Here is a 20078-nt window from a genome sequence, read left to right as displayed (position 1 = left end):
TGTGCTGTCTCTGGCCTATACGTGATCCCATTTCCAGTGAGGACAGCGTTCAGTGTGGCTGTACTCCGGAGCGAATGAATCTTGTATTGTTGGAAGCAAAAACAATTTGACGCTGATGGGCAGCATAGTAACCCAGAATGAGCCACCACGTGGTGGTAAAGAAATAGCCAAATGCCTCGTCATCTAATTAGTGACGCGCATGAATGGATGAACGAGATTCCCACTGTCCCTACCTACTACGTAGCGTAACCACCAAGGGGACGGGTTTGGCAGAATCAGCGGTAAAGGAGGTTCCATTGACTGTAGTCTGGCACTGTGAAGAGAAATGAGAAGTGTAGGATAAGTGGGAGGAGCTGATGGCCTCATTGAGCAAATAACCGCTCTAGCTTTTGCCGATGACATCGCAGTACTCAGCAACACCTGGGAAGGAATGAGTACAAATCTGAAGATCATTGAAAAATACAGTAAAACAACAGGATTACAACTTAATGTGAAAAAGACACATGGATTTTATAGAAGTCACCATAAAGATAAATCCTGATTAACAATGGTAAACCATGGCAATTTGAAACACAAAACTTTGAAAACATTTCTCCAGGAGAAAGTGAGCGATATCTCGGATTTAACTTAGATGCACACACTTGCCATACGAGCAACAACAAAATTAATGAGGTTTTTGTTAATTGGGCTAAAAAACCTGATAAACTAACACTTAAACCCACACAGAAAATAGAAAGTTTGTGTCACTACTTGATTGCTAAACTGTAATTAAAATTGGCAATGAAAGGAACAGAAGCTAAAACTTTAAACATGTTGGATCAAACAATGAAAAAGTATGTCAAACATTTCCTCCACCTACCTTCATACACAGGTGATGGTCTCCTATATTTGAAAAGATCCTTTTGGGGCCTCACTATACCAAAACGATGTACAACAATTGGTCTAAACAAAGTCAATAGTTTATTGCATCTCAGGGCAGCTCCAGGTCTGTACATAGCTCATTAATTAATGTATGCAGGAGAAGTAATCAATGAAAAAATTGATAACATCATCAAAACACACATACTCAACATTTTAGACATTAGGTTTTTTGAGTTCTGATTTGAATTTGTTAGCAACATATGATTGGAGAAAAAAGAAGAATTTGAGAAATGGGCAAATCTCCCTGTCCAAGGTGATGGTATAAAATACTTAGCAAATAATCCAACCTCAAATTTCTGGATCAGCAAGCATAACAAAATGAAAGAAAATCAGTACATAGCTGCGCTGATGTTGAGAGCAAATGTCTTGTATACTAGAGAAACCATCACTAGGGGAAGAAATTGTACATTTGCTACATGTAGGAATTGGAAAGATGTTTGCGAAACAATTTCACATATTTCACATGCATGTCTCTAAACCAAGGACATTAGATAAAAAGTTATAACTACATTTTGGAATTGCTCATTGATAGAGCAAAAAGGTGTGGATGGATGGCATATAGGGAACCTCATGTTAAGAATAATCAAGGTGAACTACGAACACCAGATGTAGTGTTTACTAAAGGTGGTACAGCTGTAGCAATTGATGTTTCAATTCGTTACGAAAACTCAGAGAATTCCCTTGAATTAGATTCTAAGATTAAATGTAAATACTATCAGGATCTGTCACAGCAAATCAAAGATCTCACCAAATGTCACACTGTAAAATGTCATGGCTTTATTGTTGGATGTTGTGGTATTTGGCTTCAATGTAACGATGTTGCTCTGGCTGATCTAGGTCTGCAAATGTCATTCCCATTCAAGATTTTTTTTTGCCTGAATACTTTAATGGACACTCTTAAAATGTGCCAAGTATTCATGTACAATTAAATGTCAAACTAAACGCTGAGATGTACACTGTCTTGCAGCACGCATGTCATTCTTATAAAACATACTGTTTTAAAATGTTGATTCATTAATATTTAAATGTGGTTAAACAGTTACATAATAGTTCATAGGTGACACATGAATTAGTATAGATGTGAATTTTATAGTTGTGAATTTTCTAGAATTTGTATAGATGTGCATTTCTAGTTAGATGTGCAATTTATAGGTGTGTATTTTTTATAGATGTGTGCTTATAACAATTTAGATACAAATGTGTACATCATGATTATTAAAATGTTTTGAATGAAGAATAGGTCTCAAATAATTACATACCACATCACTACATAACACACATTGATTATTGATGTCCTGCTAATCATACTTTAACTTCTCAGGACTGTCCCTAGACAATTTTAAATTGTTGGAATAGTACTGCAGGGTGTGCTATCTCTGGCCAATACGTGATCCCATTTCCAGTGAGGACAGCGTTCAGTGTGGCTGTACTCCGGAGCGAATGAATCTTGTATTGTTGGAAGCAAAACCAATTTGACGCTGATGGGCAGCATAGTAACCCAGAATGAGCCACCACGTGGTGGTACAGAAATAGCCAAATGCCTCGTCATCTAATTAGTGACGCGCATGAATGGATGAACGAGATTCCCACTGTCCCTACCTACTATGTAGCGTAACCACCAAGGGGACAGGTTTGGCAGAATGAGCAGTGAAGGAGGTTCCATTGACTGTAGTCTGGCACTGTGAAGAGACATGAGAGGTGTAGGATAAGTGGGAGGAGCTGATGGCCTCATTGAGCAAATAACCGCTCTAGCTTTTGCCGATGACATCGCAGTACTCAGCAACACCTGGGAAGGAATGAGTACAAATCTGAAGATCATTGAAAAATACAGTAAAACAACAGGATTACAACTTAATGTGAAAAAGACACATGGATTTTATAGAAGTCACCATAAAGATAAAATCCTGATTAACAATGGTAAACCATGGCAATTTGAAACACAAAACATTGAAAACATTTCTCCAGGAGAAAGTGAGCGATATCTCGGATTGAACTTAGATGCACACACTTGCCATACGAGCAACAACAAAATTAATGAGGTTCTTGTTAATTGGGCTAAAAAACCTGATAAACTAACACTTAAACCCACACAGAAAATAGAAAGTTTGTGTCACTACTTGATCGCTAAACTGTAATTTAAAATTGGCATTGAAAGGAACAGAAGCTAAAACTTTAAACATGTTGGATCAAACAATGAAAAAGTATGTCAAACATTTCATCCACCTACCTGCATACACAGATGATGGTCTCCTATATTTGAAAAGATCCTTTGGGGGCCTCAGTATACAAAAACTATGTACAACAATTGGTCTAAACAAAGTCAATAGTTTATTGCATCTCAGGGCAGCTCCATGTCTGTACATAGCTCATTCATTAATGAATGCAGGAGAAGAAATCAATGAAAAAATTGATAATATCATCAAAACACACAAACTCAACATTTTAGACATTAGGTTTTTTGAGTTCTGATTTGAATTTGTTAGCAACATATGATTGGAGAAAAAAGACGAATTTGAGAAATGGGCAAATCTCCCTGTCCAAGGTGATGGTATAAAATACTTAGCAAATAATCCAACCTCAAATTTCTGGATCAGCAAGCATAACAAAATGAAAGAAAATCATTACATAGCTGCGCTGATGTTGAGAGCAAATGTCTTGTATACTAGAGAAACCATCACTAGGGGAAGAAATTGTACATTTGCTATATGTAGGAATTGGAAAGATGTTTGCGAAACAATTTCACATATTTCACGTGCATGTCTCTAAACCAAGGACATTAGATAAAAAGTTATAACTACATTTTGGAATTGCTCATTGATAGAGCAAAAAGGTGTGGATGGATGGCATATAGGGAACCTCATGTTAAGAATAATCAAGGTGAACTACGAACACCAGATGTAGTGTTTACTAAAGGTGGTACAGCTGTAGCGATTGATGTTTCAATTCGTTATGAAAACTCACAGAATTCCCTTGAATTAGATTCTAAGATTAAATTTAAATACTATCAGGATCTGTCACAGCAAATCAAAGATCTCACCAAATGTCACACTGTAAAATGTCATGGCTTTATTGTTGGATGTTGTGGTATTTGGCTCGAATGTAATGATGTTGCTCTGGCTGATCTAGGTCTGCAAATGTCATTCCCATTCAAGATTTTTTTTTGCCTGACTACTTTAATGGACACTCTTAAAATGTGCCAAGTATTCATGTACAATTAAATGTCAAACTAAACGCTGAGATGTACACTGTCTTGCAGCACGCATGTCATTCTTATAAAACATACTGTTTTAAAATGTTGATTCATTAATATTTAAATTTGGTTAAACAGTTACATAATAGTTTATAGTTGACACAAGAATTAGTATAGATGTGAATTTTATAGTTGTGAATTTTCTAGAATTTGTATAGATGTGCATTTCTAGTTAGATGTGCAATTTATAGGTGTGTATTTTTTATAGATGTGTTCTTCTAACAATTTAGATACAAATGTGTACATCATGATTATTAAAATGTTTTGAATGAAGAATAGGTCTCAAATAATTACATAGCACATCACTACATACCACACATTGATTAATGATGTCCTGCTAATCATACTTTAACTTCTCAGGACTGTCCCTAGACAATTTTAAATTGTTGGAATAGTACTGCAGGGTGTGCTATCTCTGGCCTATACGTGATCCCATTTCCAGTGAGGACAGCGTTCAGTGTGGCTGTACTCTGGAGCGAATGAATCTTGTATTGTTGGAAGCAAAAACAATTTGACGCTGATGGGCAGCATATTAACCCAGAATGAGCCACCACGTGGTGGTAAAGAAATAGCCAAATGCCTCGTCATCTAATTAGTGACGCGCATGAATGGATGAACGAGATTCCCACTGTCCCTACCTACTACGTAGCGTAACCACCAAGGGGACGGGTTTGGCAGAATCAGCGGTAAAGGAGGTTCCATTGACTGTAGTCTGGCACTGTGAAGAGACATGAGAGGTGTAGGATAAGTGGGAGGAGCTGATGGCCTCATTGAGCAAATAACCGCTCTAGCTTTTGCCGATGACATCGCAGTACTCAGCAACACCTGGGAAGGAATGAGTACAAATCTGAAGATCATTGAAAAATACAGTAAAACAACAGGATTACAACTTAATGTGAAAAAGACACATGGATTTTATAGAAGTCACCATAAAGATAAATCCTGATTAACAATGGTAAACCATGGCAATTTGAAACACAAAACATTGAAAACATTTCTCCAGGAGAAAGTGAGCGATATCTCGGATTTAACTTAGATGCACACACTTGCCATACGAGCAACAACAAAATTAATGAGGTTTTTGTTAATTGGGCTAAAAAACCTGATAAACTAACACTTAAACCCACACAGAAAATAGAAAGTTTGTGTCACTACTTGATCGCTAAACTGTAATTTAAATTGGCAATGAAAGGAACAGAAGCTAAAACTTTAAACATGTTGGATCAAACAATGAAAAAGTATGTCAAACATTTCCTCCACCTACCTGCATACACAGGTGATGGTCTCCTATATTTGAAAAGATCCTTTTGGGGCCTCAGTATACCAAAACGATGTACAACAATTGGTCTAAACAAAGTCAATAGTTTATTGCATCTCAGGGCAGCTCCAGGTCTGTACATAGCTCATTCATTAATGTATGCAGGAGAAGTAATCAATGAAAAAATTGATAACATCATCAAAACACACATACTCAACATTTTAGACATTAGGTTTTTTGAGTTCTGATTTGAATTTGTTAGCAACATATGATTGGAGAAAAAAGAAGAATTTGAGAAATGGGCAAATCTCCCTGTCCAAGGTGATGGTATAAAATACTTAGCAAATAATCCAACCTCAAATTTCTGGATCAGCAAGCATAACAAAATGAAAGAAAATCAGTACATAGCTGCGCTGATGTTGAGAGCAAATGTCTTGTATACTAGAGAAACCATCACTAGGGGAAGAAATTGTACATTTGCTACATGTAGGAATTGGAAAGATGTTTGCGAAACAATTTCACATATTTCACGTGCATGTCTCTAAACCAAGGACATTAGATAAAAAGTTATAACTACATTTTGGAATTTCTCATTGATAGAGCAAAAAGGTGTGGATGGATGGCATATAGGGAACCTCATGTTAAGAATAATCAAGGTGAACTACGAACACCAGATGTAGTGTTTACTAAAGGTGGTACAGCTGTAGCAATTGATGTTTCAATTCGTTACGAAAACTCACAGAATTCCCTTGAATTAGATTCTAAGATTAAATGTAAATACTATCAGGATCTGTCACAGCAAATCAAAGATCTCACCAAATGTCACACTGTAAAATGTCATGGCTTTATTGTTGGATGTTGTGGTATTTGGCTTCAATGTAACGATGTTGCTCTGGCTGATCTAGGTCTGCAAATGTCATTCCCATTCAAGATTTTTTTTTGCCTGACTACTTTAATGGACACTCTTAAAATGTGCCAAGTATTCATGTACAATTAAATGTCAAACTAAACGCTGAGATGTACACTGTCTTGCAGCACGCATGTCATTCTTATAAAACATACTGTTTTAAAATGTTGATTCATTAATACTTAAATGTGGTTAAACAGTTACATAATAGTTCATAGTTGACACATGAATTAGTATAGATGTGAATTTTATAGTTGTGAATTTTCTAGAATTTGTATAGATGTGCATTTCTAGTTAGATGTGCAATTTATAGGTGTGTATTTTTTATAGATGTGTGCTTATAACAATTTAGATACAAATGTGTACATCATGATTATTAAAATGTTTTGAATGAAGAATAGGTCTCAAATAATTACATACCACATCACTACATAACACACATTGATTATTGATGTCCTGCTAATCATACTTTAACTTCTCAGGACTGTCCCTAGACAATTTTAAATTGTTGGAATAGTACTGCAGGGTGTGCTATCTCTGGCCAATACGTGATCCCATTTCCAGTGAGGACAGCGTTCATTGTGGCTGTACTCCGGAGCGAATGAATCTTGTATTGTTGGAAGCAAAACCAATTTGACGCTGATGGGCAGCATAGTAACCCAGAATGAGCCACCACGTGGTGGTACAGAAATAGCCAAATGCCTCGTCATCTAATTAGTGACGCGCATGAATGGATGAACGAGATTCCCACTGTCCCTTCCTACTATGTAGCGTAACCACCAAGGGGACGGGTTTGGCAGAATCAGCAGTGAAGGAGGTTCCATTGACTGTAGTCTGGCACTGTGAAGAGACATGAGAGGTGTAGGATAAGTGGGAGGAGCTGATGGCCTCATTGAGAAAATAACGGCTCTAGCTTTTGCCGATGACATCGCAGTACTCAGCAACACCTGGGAAGGAATGAGTACAAATCTGAAGATCATTGAAAAATACAGTAAAACAACAGGATTACAACTTAATGTGAAAAAGACACATGGATTTTATAGAAGTCACCATAAAGATAAATCCTGATTAACAATGGTAAACCATGGCAATTTGAAACACAAAACATTGAAAACATTTCTCCAGGAGAAAGTGAGCGATATCTCGGATTGAACTTAGATGCACACACTTGCCATACGAGCAACAACGAAATTAATGAGGTTCTTGTTAATTGGGCTAAAAAACCTGATAAACTAACACTTAAACCCACACAGAAAATAGAAAGTTTGTGTCACTACTTGATTGCTAAACTGTAATCTAAATTGGCAATGAAAGGAACAGAAGCTAAAACTTTAAACATGTTGGATCAAACAATGAAAAGTATGTCAACCATTTCCTCCACCTACCTGCATACACAGGTGATGGTCTCCTATATTTGAAAGGATCCTTTTGGGGCCTCAGTATACCAAAACTATGTACAACAATTGGTCTAAACAAAGTCAATAGTTTATTGCATCTCGGGGCAGCTCCAGGTCTGTACATAGCTCATTCATTAATGTATGCAGGAGAAGTAATCAATGAAAAAATTGAGAACATCATCAAAACACACATACTCAACATTTTAGACATTAGGTTTTTTGAGTTCTGATTTGAATTTGTTAGCAACATATGATTGGAGAAAAAAGAAGAATTTGAGAAATGGGCAAATCTCCCTGTCCAAGGTGATGGTATAAAATACTTAGCAAATAATCCAACCTCAAATTTATGGATCAGCAAGCATAACAAAATGAAAGAAAATCAGTACATAGCTGCGCTGATGTTGAGAGCAAATGTCTTGTATACTAGAGAAACCATCACTAGGGGAAGAAATTGTACATTTGCTACATGTAGGAATTGGAAAGATGTTTGCGAAACAATTTCACATATTTCACGTGCATGTCTCTAAACCAAGGACATTAGATAAAAAGTTATAACTACATTTTGGAATTTCTCATTGATAGAGCAAAAAGGTGTGGATGGATGGCATATAGGGAACCTCATGTTAAGAATAATTAAGGTGAACTACGAACACCAGATGTAGTGTTTACTAAAGGTGGTACAGCTGTAGCGATTGATGTTTCAATTCGTTATGAAAACTCACAGAATTCCCTTGAATTAGAATCTAAGATTAAATTTAAATACTATAAGGATCTGTCACAGCAAATCAAAGATCTCACCAAATGTCACAATGTAAAATGTCATGGCTTTATTGTTGGATGTTGTGGTATTTGGCTTCAATGTAATGATGTTGCTCTGGCTGATCTAGGTCTGCAAATGTCATTCCCATTCAAGATTTTTTTTTGCCTGACTACTTTAATGGACACTCTTAAAATGTGCCAAGTATTCATGTACAATTAAATGTCAAACTAAACGCTGAGATGTACACTGTCTTGCAGCACGCATGTCATTCTTATAAAACATACTGTTTTAAAATGTTGATTCATTAATATTTAAATGTGGTTAAACAGTTACATAATAGTTCATAGTTGACACATGAATTAGTATAGATGTGAATTTTATAGTTGTGAATTTTCTAGAATTTGTATAGATGTGCATTTCTAGTTAGATGTGCAATTTATAGGTGTGTATTTTTTATAGATGTGTGCGTCTAACAATTTAGATACAAATGTGTACATCATGATTATTAAAATGTTTTGAATGAAGAATAGGTCTCAAATAATTACATACCACATCACTACATACCACACATTGATTATTGATGTCCTGCTAATCATACTTTAACTTCTCAGGACTGTCCCTAGACAATTTTAAATTGTTGGAATAGTACTGCAGGGTGTGCTATCTCTGGCCTATACGTGATCCCATTTCCAGTGAGGACAGCGTTCAGTGTGGCTGTACTCCAGAGCGAATGAATCTTGTATTGTTGGAAGCAAAAACAATTTGACGCTGATGGGCAGCATAGTAACCCAGAATGAGCCACCACGTGGTGGTAAAGAAATAGCCAAATGCCTCGTCATCTAATTAGTGACGCGCATGAATGGATGAACGAGATTCCCACTGTCCCTACCTACTACGTAGCGTAACCACCAAGGGGACGGGTTTGGCAGAATCAGCGGTAAAGGAGGTTCCATTGACTGTAGTCTGGCACTGTGAAGAGACATGAGAGGTGTAGGATAAGTGGGAGGAGCTGATGGCCTCATTGAGCAAATAACCGCTCTAGCTTTTGCCGATGACATCGCAGTACTCAGCAACACCTGGGAAGGAATGAGTACAAATCTGAAGATCATTGAAAAATACAGTAAAACAACAGGATTACAACTTAATGTGAAAAAGACACATGGATTTTATAGAAGTCACCATAAAGATAAATCCTGATTAACAATGGTAAAACCATGGCAATTTGAAACACAAAACATTGAAAACATTTCTCCAGGAGAAAGTGAGCGATATCTCGGATTTAACTTAGATGCACACACTTGCCATACGAGCAACAACAAAATTAATGAGGTTTTTGTTAATTGGGCTAAAAAACCTGATAAACTAACACTTAAACCCACACAGAAAATAGAAAGTTTGTGTCACTACTTGATCGCTAAACTGTAATTTAAATTGGCAATGAAAGGAACAGAAGCTAAAACTTTAAACATGTTGGATCAAACAATGAAAAAGTATGTCAAACATTTCCTCCACCTACCTGCATACACAGGTGATGGTCTCCTATATTTGAAAAGATCCTTTTGGGGCCTCAGTATACCAAAACGATGTACAACAATTGGTCTAAACAAAGTCAATAGTTTATTGCATCTCAGGGCAGCTCCAGGTCTGTACATAGCTCATTCATTAATGTATGCAGGAGAAGTAATCAATGAAAAAATTGATAACATCATCAAAACACACATACTCAACATTTTAGACATTAGGTTTTTTGAGTTCTGATTTGAATTTGTTAGCAACATATGATTGGAGAAAAAAGAAGAATTTGAGAAATGGGCAAATCTCCCTGTCCAAGGTGATGGTATAAAATACTTAGCAAATAATCCAACCTCAAATTTCTGGATCAGCAAGCATAACAAAATGAAAGAATATCAGTACATAGCTGTGCTGATGTTGAGAGCAAATGTCTTGTATACTAGAGAAACCATCACTAGGGGAAGAAATTGTACATTTGCTACATGTAGGAATTGGAAAGATGTTTGCGAAACAATTTCACATATTTCACGTGCATGTCTCTAAACCAAGGACATTAGATAAAAAGTTATAACTACATTTTGGAATTGCTCATTGATAGAGCAAAAAGTTGTGGATGGATGGGATATAGGGAACCTCATGTTAAGAATAATCAAGGTGAACTACGAACACCAGATGTAGTGTTTACTAAAGGTGGTACAGCTGTAGCAATTGATGTTTCAATTCGTTACGAAAACTCACAGAATTCCCTTGAATTAGATTCTAAGATTAAATGTAAATACTATCAGGATCTGTCACAGCAAATCAAAGATCTCACCAAATGTCACACTGTAAAATGTCATGGCTTTATTGTTGGATGTTGTGGTATTTGGCTTCAATGTAACGATGTTGCTCTGGCTGATCTAGGTCTGCAAATGTCATTCCCATTCAAGATTTTTTTTTGCCTGACTACTTTAATGGACACTCTTAAAATGTGCCAAGTATTCATGTACAATTAAATGTCAAACTAAACGCTGAGATGTACACTGTCTTGCAGCACGCATGTCATTCTTATAAAACATACTGTTTTAAAATGTTGATTCATTAATATTTAAATGTGGTTAAACAGTTACATAATAGTTCATAGGTGACACATGAATTAGTATAGATGTGAATTTTATAGTTGTGAATTTTCTAGAATTTGTATAGATGTGCATTTCTAGTTAGATGTGCAATTTATAGGTGTGTATTTTTTATAGATGTGTGCTTATAACAATTTAGATACAAATGTGTACATCATGATTATTAAAATGTTTTGAATGAAGAATAGGTCTCAAATAATTACATACCACATCACTACATAACACACATTGATTATTGATGTCCTGCTAATCATACTTTAACTTCTCAGGACTGTCCCTAGACAATTTTAAATTGTTGGAATAGTACTGCAGGGTGTGCTATCTCTGGCCAATACGTGATCCCATTTCCAGTGAGGACAGCGTTCAGTGTGGCTGTACTCCGGAGCGAATGAATCTTGTATTGTTGGAAGCAAAACCAATTTGACGCTGATGGGCAGCATAGTAACCCAGAATGAGCCACCACGTGGTGGTACAGAAATAGCCAAATGCCTCGTCATCTAATTAGTGACGCGCATGAATGGATGAATGAGATTCCCACTGTCCCTACCTACTATGTAGCGTAACCACCAAGGGGACGGGTTTGGCAGAATCAGCAGTGAAGGAGGTTCCATTGACTGTAGTCTGCCACTGTGAAGAGACATGAGAGGTGTAGGATAAGTGGGAGGAGCTGATGGCCTCATTGAGCAAATAACGGCTCTAGCTTTTGCCGATGACATCGCAGTACTCAGCAACACCTGGGAAGGAATGAGTACAAATCTGAAGATCATTGAAAAATACAGTAAAACAACAGGATTACAACTTAATGTGAAAAAGACACATGGATTTTATAGAAGTCACCATAAAGATAAATCCTGATTAACAATGGTAAACCATGGCAATTTGAAACACAAAACATTGAAAACATTTCTCCAGGAGAAAGTGAGCGATATCTCGGATTGAACTTAGATGCACACACTTGCCATACGAGCAACAACGAAATTAATGAGGTTCTTGTTAATTGGGCTAAAAAACCTGATAAACTAACACTTAAACCCACACAGAAAATAGAAAGTTTGTGTCACTACTTGATTGCTAAACTGTAATCTAAATTGGCAATGAAAGGAACAGAAGCTAAAACTTTAAACATGTTGGATCAAACAATGAAAAGTATGTCAAACATTTCCTCCACCTACCTGCATACACAGGTGATGGTCTCCTATATTTGAAAAGATCCTTTTGGGGCCTCAGTATACCAAAACGATGTACAACAATTGGTCTAAACAAAGTCAATAGTTTATTGCATCTCAGGGCAGCTCCAGGTCTGTACATAGCTCATTCATTAATGTATGCAGGAGAAGTAATCAATGAAAAAATTGATAACATCATCAAAACACACATACTCAACATTTTAGACATTAGGTTTTTTGAGTTCTGATTTGAATTTGTTAGCAACATATGATTGGAGAAAAAAGAAGAATTTGAGAAATGGGCAAATCTCCCTGTCCAAGGTGATGGTATAAAATACTTAGCAAATAATCCAACCTCAAATTTCTGGATCAGCAAGCATAACAAAATGAAAGAATATCAGTACATAGCTGTGCTGATGTTGAGAGCAAATGTCTTGTATACTAGAGAAACCATCACTAGGGGAAGAAATTGTACATTTGCTACATGTAGGAATTGGAAAGATGTTTGCGAAACAATTTCACATATTTCACGTGCATGTCTCTAAACCAAGGACATTAGATAAAAAGTTATAACTACATTTTGGAATTGCTCATTGATAGAGCAAAAAGTTGTGGATGGATGGGATATAGGGAACCTCATGTTAAGAATAATCAAGGTGAACTACGAACACCAGATGTAGTGTTTACTAAAGGTGGTACAGCTGTAGCAATTGATGTTTCAATTCGTTACGAAAACTCACAGAATTCCCTTGAATTAGATTCTAAGATTAAATGTAAATACTATCAGGATCTGTCACAGCAAATCAAAGATCTCACCAAATGTCACACTGTAAAATGTCATGGCTTTATTGTTGGATGTTGTGGTATTTGGCTTCAATGTAACGATGTTGCTCTGGCTGATCTAGGTCTGCAAATGTCATTCCCATTCAAGATTTTTTTTTGCCTGACTACTTTAATGGACACTCTTAAAATGTGCCAAGTATTCATGTACAATTAAATGTCAAACTAAACGCTGAGATGTACACTGTCTTGCAGCACGCATGTCATTCTTATAAAACATACTGTTTTAAAATGTTGATTCATTAATATTTAAATGTGGTTAAACAGTTACATAATAGTTCATAGGTGACACATGAATTAGTATAGATGTGAATTTTATAGTTGTGAATTTTCTAGAATTTGTATAGATGTGCATTTCTAGTTAGATGTGCAATTTATAGGTGTGTATTTTTTATAGATGTGTGCTTATAACAATTTAGATACAAATGTGTACATCATGATTATTAAAATGTTTTGAATGAAGAATAGGTCTCAAATAATTACATACCACATCACTACATAACACACATTGATTATTGATGTCCTGCTAATCATACTTTAACTTCTCAGGACTGTCCCTAGACAATTTTAAATTGTTGGAATAGTACTGCAGGGTGTGCTATCTCTGGCCAATACGTGATCCCATTTCCAGTGAGGACAGCGTTCAGTGTGGCTGTACTCCGGAGCGAATGAATCTTGTATTGTTGGAAGCAAAACCAATTTGACGCTGATGGGCAGCATAGTAACCCAGAATGAGCCACCACGTGGTGGTACAGAAATAGCCAAATGCCTCGTCATCTAATTAGTGACGCGCATGAATGGATGAATGAGATTCCCACTGTCCCTACCTACTATGTAGCGTAACCACCAAGGGGACGGGTTTGGCAGAATCAGCAGTGAAGGAGGTTCCATTGACTGTAGTCTGCCACTGTGAAGAGACATGAGAGGTGTAGGATAAGTGGGAGGAGCTGATGGCCTCATTGAGCAAATAACGGCTCTAGCTTTTGCCGATGACATCGCAGTACTCAGCAACACCTGGGAAGGAATGAGTACAAATCTGAAGATCATTGAAAAATACAGTAAAACAACAGGATTACAACTTAATGTGAAAAAGACACATGGATTTTATAGAAGTCACCATAAAGATAAATCCTGATTAACAATGGTAAACCATGGCAATTTGAAACACAAAACATTGAAAACATTTCTCCAGGAGAAAGTGAGCGATATCTCGGATTGAACTTAGATGCACACACTTGCCATACGAGCAACAACGAAATTAATGAGGTTCTTGTTAATTGGGCTAAAAAACCTGATAAACTAACACTTAAACCCACACAGAAAATAGAAAGTTTGTGTCACTACTTGATTGCTAAACTGTAATCTAAATTGGCAATGAAAGGAACAGAAGCTAAAACTTTAAACATGTTGGATCAAACAATGAAAAGTATGTCAAACATTTCCTCCACCTACCTGCATACACAGGTGATGGTCTCCTATATTTGAAAAGATCCTTTTGGGGCCTCAGTATACCAAAACTATGTACAACAATTGGTCTAAACAAAGTCAATAGTTTATTGAATCTAGGGGCAGCTCCAGGTCTGTACATAGCTCATTCATTAATGTATGCAGGAGAAGTAATCAATGAAAAAATTGATAACATCATCAAAACACACATACTCAACATTTTAGACATTAGGTTTTTTGAGTTCTGATTTGAATTTGTTAGCAACATATGATTGGAGAAAAAAGAAGAATTTGAGAAATGGGCAAATCTCACTGTCCAAGGTGATGGTATAAAATACTTAGCAAATAATCCAACCTCAAATTTCTGGATCAGCAAGCATAACAAAATGAAAGAAAATCAGTACATAGCTGCGCTGATGTTGAGAGCAAATGTCTTGTATACTAGAGAAACCATCACTAGGGGAAGAAATTGTACATTTGCTACATGTAGGAATTGGAAAGATGTTTGCGAAACAATTTCACATATTTCACGTGCATGTCTCTAAACCAAGGACATTAGATAAAAAGTTATAACTACATTTTGGAATTTCTCATTGATAGAGCAAAAAGGTGTGGATGGATGGCATATAGGGAACCTCATGTTAAGAATAATTAAGGTGAACTACGAACACCAGATGTAGTGTTTACTAAAGGTGGTACAGCTGTAGCGATTGATGTTTCAATTCGTTATGAAAACTCACAGAATTCCCTTGAATTAGAATCTAAGATTAAATTTAAATACTATAAGGATCTGTCACAGCAAATCAAAGATCTCACCAAATGTCACAATGTAAAATGTCATGGCTTTATTGTTGGATGTTGTGGTATTTGGCTTCAATGTAATGATGTTGCTCTGGCTGATCTAGGTCTGCAAATGTCATTCCCATTCAAGATTTTTTTTTGCCTGACTACTTTAATGGACACTCTTAAAATGTGCCAAGTATTCATGTACAATTAAATGTCAAACTAAACGCTGAGATGTACACTGTCTTGCAGCACGCATGTCATTCTTATAAAACATACTGTTTTAAAATGTTGATTCATTAATATTTAAATGTGGTTAAACAGTTACATAATAGTTCATAGTTGACACATGAATTAGTATAGATGTGAATTTTATAGTTGTGAATTTTCTAGAATTTGTATAGATGTGCATTTCTAGTTAGATGTGCAATTTATAGGTGTGTATTTTTTATAGATGTGTGCTTCTAACAATTTAGATACAAATGTGTACATCATGATTATTAAAATGTTTTGAATGAAGAATAGGTCTCAAATAATTACATACCACATCACTACATACCACACATTGATTATTGATGTCCTGCTAATCATACTTTAACTTCTCAGGACTGTCCCTAGACAATTTTAAATTGTTGGAATAGTACTGCAGGGTGTGCTATCTCTGGCCTATACGTGATCCCATTTCCAGTGAGGACAGCGTTCAGTGTGGCTGTACTCCGGAGCGAATGAATCTTGTATTGTTGGAAGCAAAAACAATTTGACGCTGATGGGCAGCATAGTAACCCAGAATGAGCCACCACGTGGTGGTAAAGAAATAGACAAATGCCTCGTCATCTAATTAGTGACGCGCATGAATGGATGAACGAGATTCCCACTGTCCCTACCTACTATGTAGCGTAACCACCAAGGGGACGGGTTTGGCAGAATCAGCGGTAAAGGAGGTTCCATTGACTGTAGTCTGGCACTGTGAAGAGACGTGAGAGGTGTAGGATAAGTGGGAGGAGCTGATGGCCTCATTGAGCAAATAACCGCTCTAGCTTTTGCCGATGACATCGCAGTACTCAGCAACACCTGGGAAGGAATGAGTACAAATCTGAAGATCATTGAAAAATACAGTAAAACAACAGGATTACAAATTAATGTGAAAAAGACTCATGGATTTTATAGAAGTCACCATAAAGATAAATCCTGATTAACAATGGTAAACCATGGCAATTTGAAACACAAAACATTGAAAACATTTATCCAGGAGAAAGTGAGCGATATCTCGGATTGAACTTAGATGCACACACTTGCCATACGAGCAACAACAAAATTAATGAGGTTCTTGTTAATTGGGCTAAAAAACCTGATAAACTAACACTTAAACCCACACAGAAAATAGAAAGTTTGTGTCACTACTTGATCGCTAAACTGTAATTTAAATTGGCAATGAAAGGAACAGAAGCTAAAACTTTAAACATGTTGGATCAAACAATGAAAAAGTATGTCAAACATTTCCTCCACCTACCTGCATACACAGGTGATGGTCTCCTATATTTGAAAAGATCCTTTTGGGGCCTCAGTATACCAAAACTATGTACAACAATTGGTCTAAACAAAGTCAATAGTTTATTGCATCTCAGGGCAGCTCCAGGTCTGTACATAGCTCATTAATTAATGGATGCAGGAGAAGTAATCAATGAAAAAATTGATAACATCATCAAAACACACATACTCAACATTTTAGACATTAGGTTTTTTGAGTTCTGATTTGAATTTGTTAGCAACATATGATTGGAGAAAAAAGAAGAATTTGAGAAATGGGCAAATCTCCCTGTCCAAGGTGATGGTATAAAATACTTAGCAAATAATCCAACCTCAAATTTCTGGATCAGCAAGCATAACAAAATGAAAGAAAATCAGTACATAGCTGCGCTGATGTTGAGAGCAAATGTCTTGTATACTAGAGAAACCATCACTAGGGGAAGAAATTGTACATTTGCTACATGTAGGAATTGGAAAGATGTTTGCGAAACAATTTCACATATTTCACGTGCATGTCTCTAAACCAAGGACATTAGATAAAAAGTTATAACTACATTTTGGAATTTCTCATTGATAGAGCAAAAAGGTGTGGATGGATGGCATATAGGGAACCTCATGTTAAGAATAATTAAGGTGAACTACGAACACCAGATGTAGTGTTTACTAAAGGTGGTACAGCTGTAGCGATTGATGTTTCAATTCGTTATGAAAACTCACTGAATTCCCTTGAATTAGATTCTAAGATTAAATTTAAATACTATCAGGATCTGTCACAGCAAATCAAAGATCTCCCCAAATGTCACACTGTAAAAGGTCATGGCTTTATTGTTGGATGTTGTGGTATTTGGCTTCAATGTAATGATGTTGCTCTGGCTGATCTAGGTCTGCAAATGTCATTCACATTCAAGATTTTTGTTTGCCTGACTACTTTAATGGACACTCTTAAAATGTGCCAAGTATTCATGTACAATTAAATGTCAAACTAAATGCTGAGATGTACACTGTCTTGCAGCACGCATGTCATTCTTATAAAACATACTGTTTTAAAATGTTGATTCATTAATATTTAAATGTGGTTAAACAGTTACATAATAGTTCATAGTTGACACAAGAATTAGTATAGATGTGAATTTTATAGTTGTGAATTTTCTAGAATTTGTATAGATGTGCATTTCTAGTTAGATGTGCAATTTATAGGTGTGTATTTTTTATAGATGTGTGCTTCTAACAATTTAGATACAAATGTGTACATCATGATTATTAAAATGTTTTGAATGAAGAATAGGTCTCAAATAATTACATACCACATCACTACATACCACACATTGATTATTGATGTCCTGCTAATCATACTTTAACTTCTCAGGACTGTCCCTAGACAATTTTAAATTGTTGGAATAGTACTTCAGGGTGTGCTATCTCTGGCCTATACGTGATCCCATTTCCAGTGAGGACAGCGTTCAGTGTGGCTGTACTCCGGAGCGGTTTGAATCTTGTATTGTTGGAAGCAAAACCAATTTGACGCTGATGGGCAGCATAGTAACCCAGAATGAGCCACCACGTGGTGGTACAGAAATAGCCAAATGCCTCGTCATCTAATTAGTGACGCGCATGAATGGATGAACAAGAATTCCCACTGTCCCTACTTACTATGTAGCGTAACTACCAAGGGGACGGGTTTGGCAGAATCAGCAGTGAAGGAGGTTCCATTGACTGTAGTCTGGCACTGTGAAGAGACATGAGAGGTGTAGGATAAGTGGGAGGCCCCCGGGCCGCCGGTGAAATGCCACTAGTCTTATCGTTCTTTCACTTACCCGGTGAGGCAGGGGGGCAAGCCCCATGGGGCTCTTGCTTCTGGCTCCAAGCACCTGGTGCCCACTGGGCACGACCTGCTCCAGGGCCAGTGGCAGGTGGGGAGTTTGACTGGGGCTGTACACCTGTCAAAACATAATGCAGGTGTCCTGAGGTGAACTCAGGGGGGACAGAAACCTCCCACGGAACAGAAGGGCGAAAGCTCGCTTGATCTCGATTTTCAGTATGAATACAGACTGTGAATGCGGGGCCTCACGATCCTTCTGACTTTTTGGGTTTCATGCAGGAGGTGTCAGAAAAGTTACCACAGGGATAACTGGCTTGTTGCGGCCAAGCGTTCATAGCGACATCGCTTTTTGATCCTTCGATGTCGGCTCTTCCTATCATTGTGAAGAAGAATTCACCAAGCTTTGGATTGTTCACCCACTAATATGGAACATGAGCTGGGTTTAGACCATCGTGAGACAGGTTAGCTTTACCCTACTGATGATGTGTTGTTGTAATAGTAATCCTGCTCAGTACGACAGGAACCGCAACTTCAGACATTTGGTGCATGTACTTGGCTGAGGAGCCAATGGGGCGAAGCTACCATCTGTGGGATTATGACTGAACGCCTCTAAGTCAGAATCTCCCCTAAATCGTAACAATACCGCAGTGCCGTGGAGCCTCGGTTGGCCTGGGATAGACGGCCTCTTTCGGGCAACCAGTGCGTAGAGCTGCTCGCTTGCGGACCAGAGCGCGGACGGAAGGGGGATGCCTCTAGCGGCCTTAGTGCACTGCATAATCGTGGGCACCGGTGATAAATCATTCGTAGATGACCTGATTCTGGGCCGCCTCCACCACGTGCCATCTGTCACGGGGGCCTCCCCCTCCCTGTTCCACCGGGGTGCAGGCATGGGGGCCACCATCCCTTGTGGGTCAGCAGGCTGACCAGATAGCCTGGGCCAGCCGGTCCCCCCTTCCCCCTGCTCCCACGCAAGTCAAGCAGCATGGCGAGCAGCCCCGAGGAAGAAGCCTCCCGAGCAGTGGCCTCGGAGCACCTGGCCACCCTCACCGTCGTCAGACTGCAAGGGCAACTGGGTCCAGCTGTCTCAGGCGATCTGGGCGATGGGTCGTCCCGGGCCTTCTAGTCGCCTGGCTACGCGACCAGATGGCCCAGCGGCTGGGTGAACAGATGGCCCTGCGGGCCAGGTGACCAGATGGCCCTGCAGGCCAGGTGACCAGATGGCCCTGCAGGCCAGGTGACGAGATGGCCCTGCGGGCCAGGTGACCAGATGGCCATGCGGGCTGTGTGACCAGATGTCCCTGCGGGCTGGGTGACCATATGTTGGGCCTGCCGGCCGGCCGGCCGGGCTGCCTCCACCCTTTGTCCTTCCCCAGG

At 38.0% G+C, this 20078-nt stretch overlaps 1 pseudogene; it reads left to right on the top strand.

Annotated features, from left to right (window-relative positions):
• Positions 1-18568: 18568 nt before the first annotated feature.
• On the top strand, positions 18569-19351 carry LOC146810034 (28S ribosomal RNA; annotated as a pseudogene; the record flags this gene model as incomplete).
• Between the last annotated feature and the right edge of the window lie 727 nt (positions 19352-20078).

Source organism: Triturus cristatus, chromosome 7 (genome assembly GCF_964204655.1).
Source record: "Triturus cristatus chromosome 7, aTriCri1.1, whole genome shotgun sequence".
Taxonomy (NCBI): domain Eukaryota; kingdom Metazoa; phylum Chordata; class Amphibia; order Caudata; family Salamandridae; genus Triturus; species Triturus cristatus.
The sequence above is the reverse complement of the archived record's forward strand: the minus strand, read 5'-3'. Positions and strand labels throughout refer to the sequence as shown.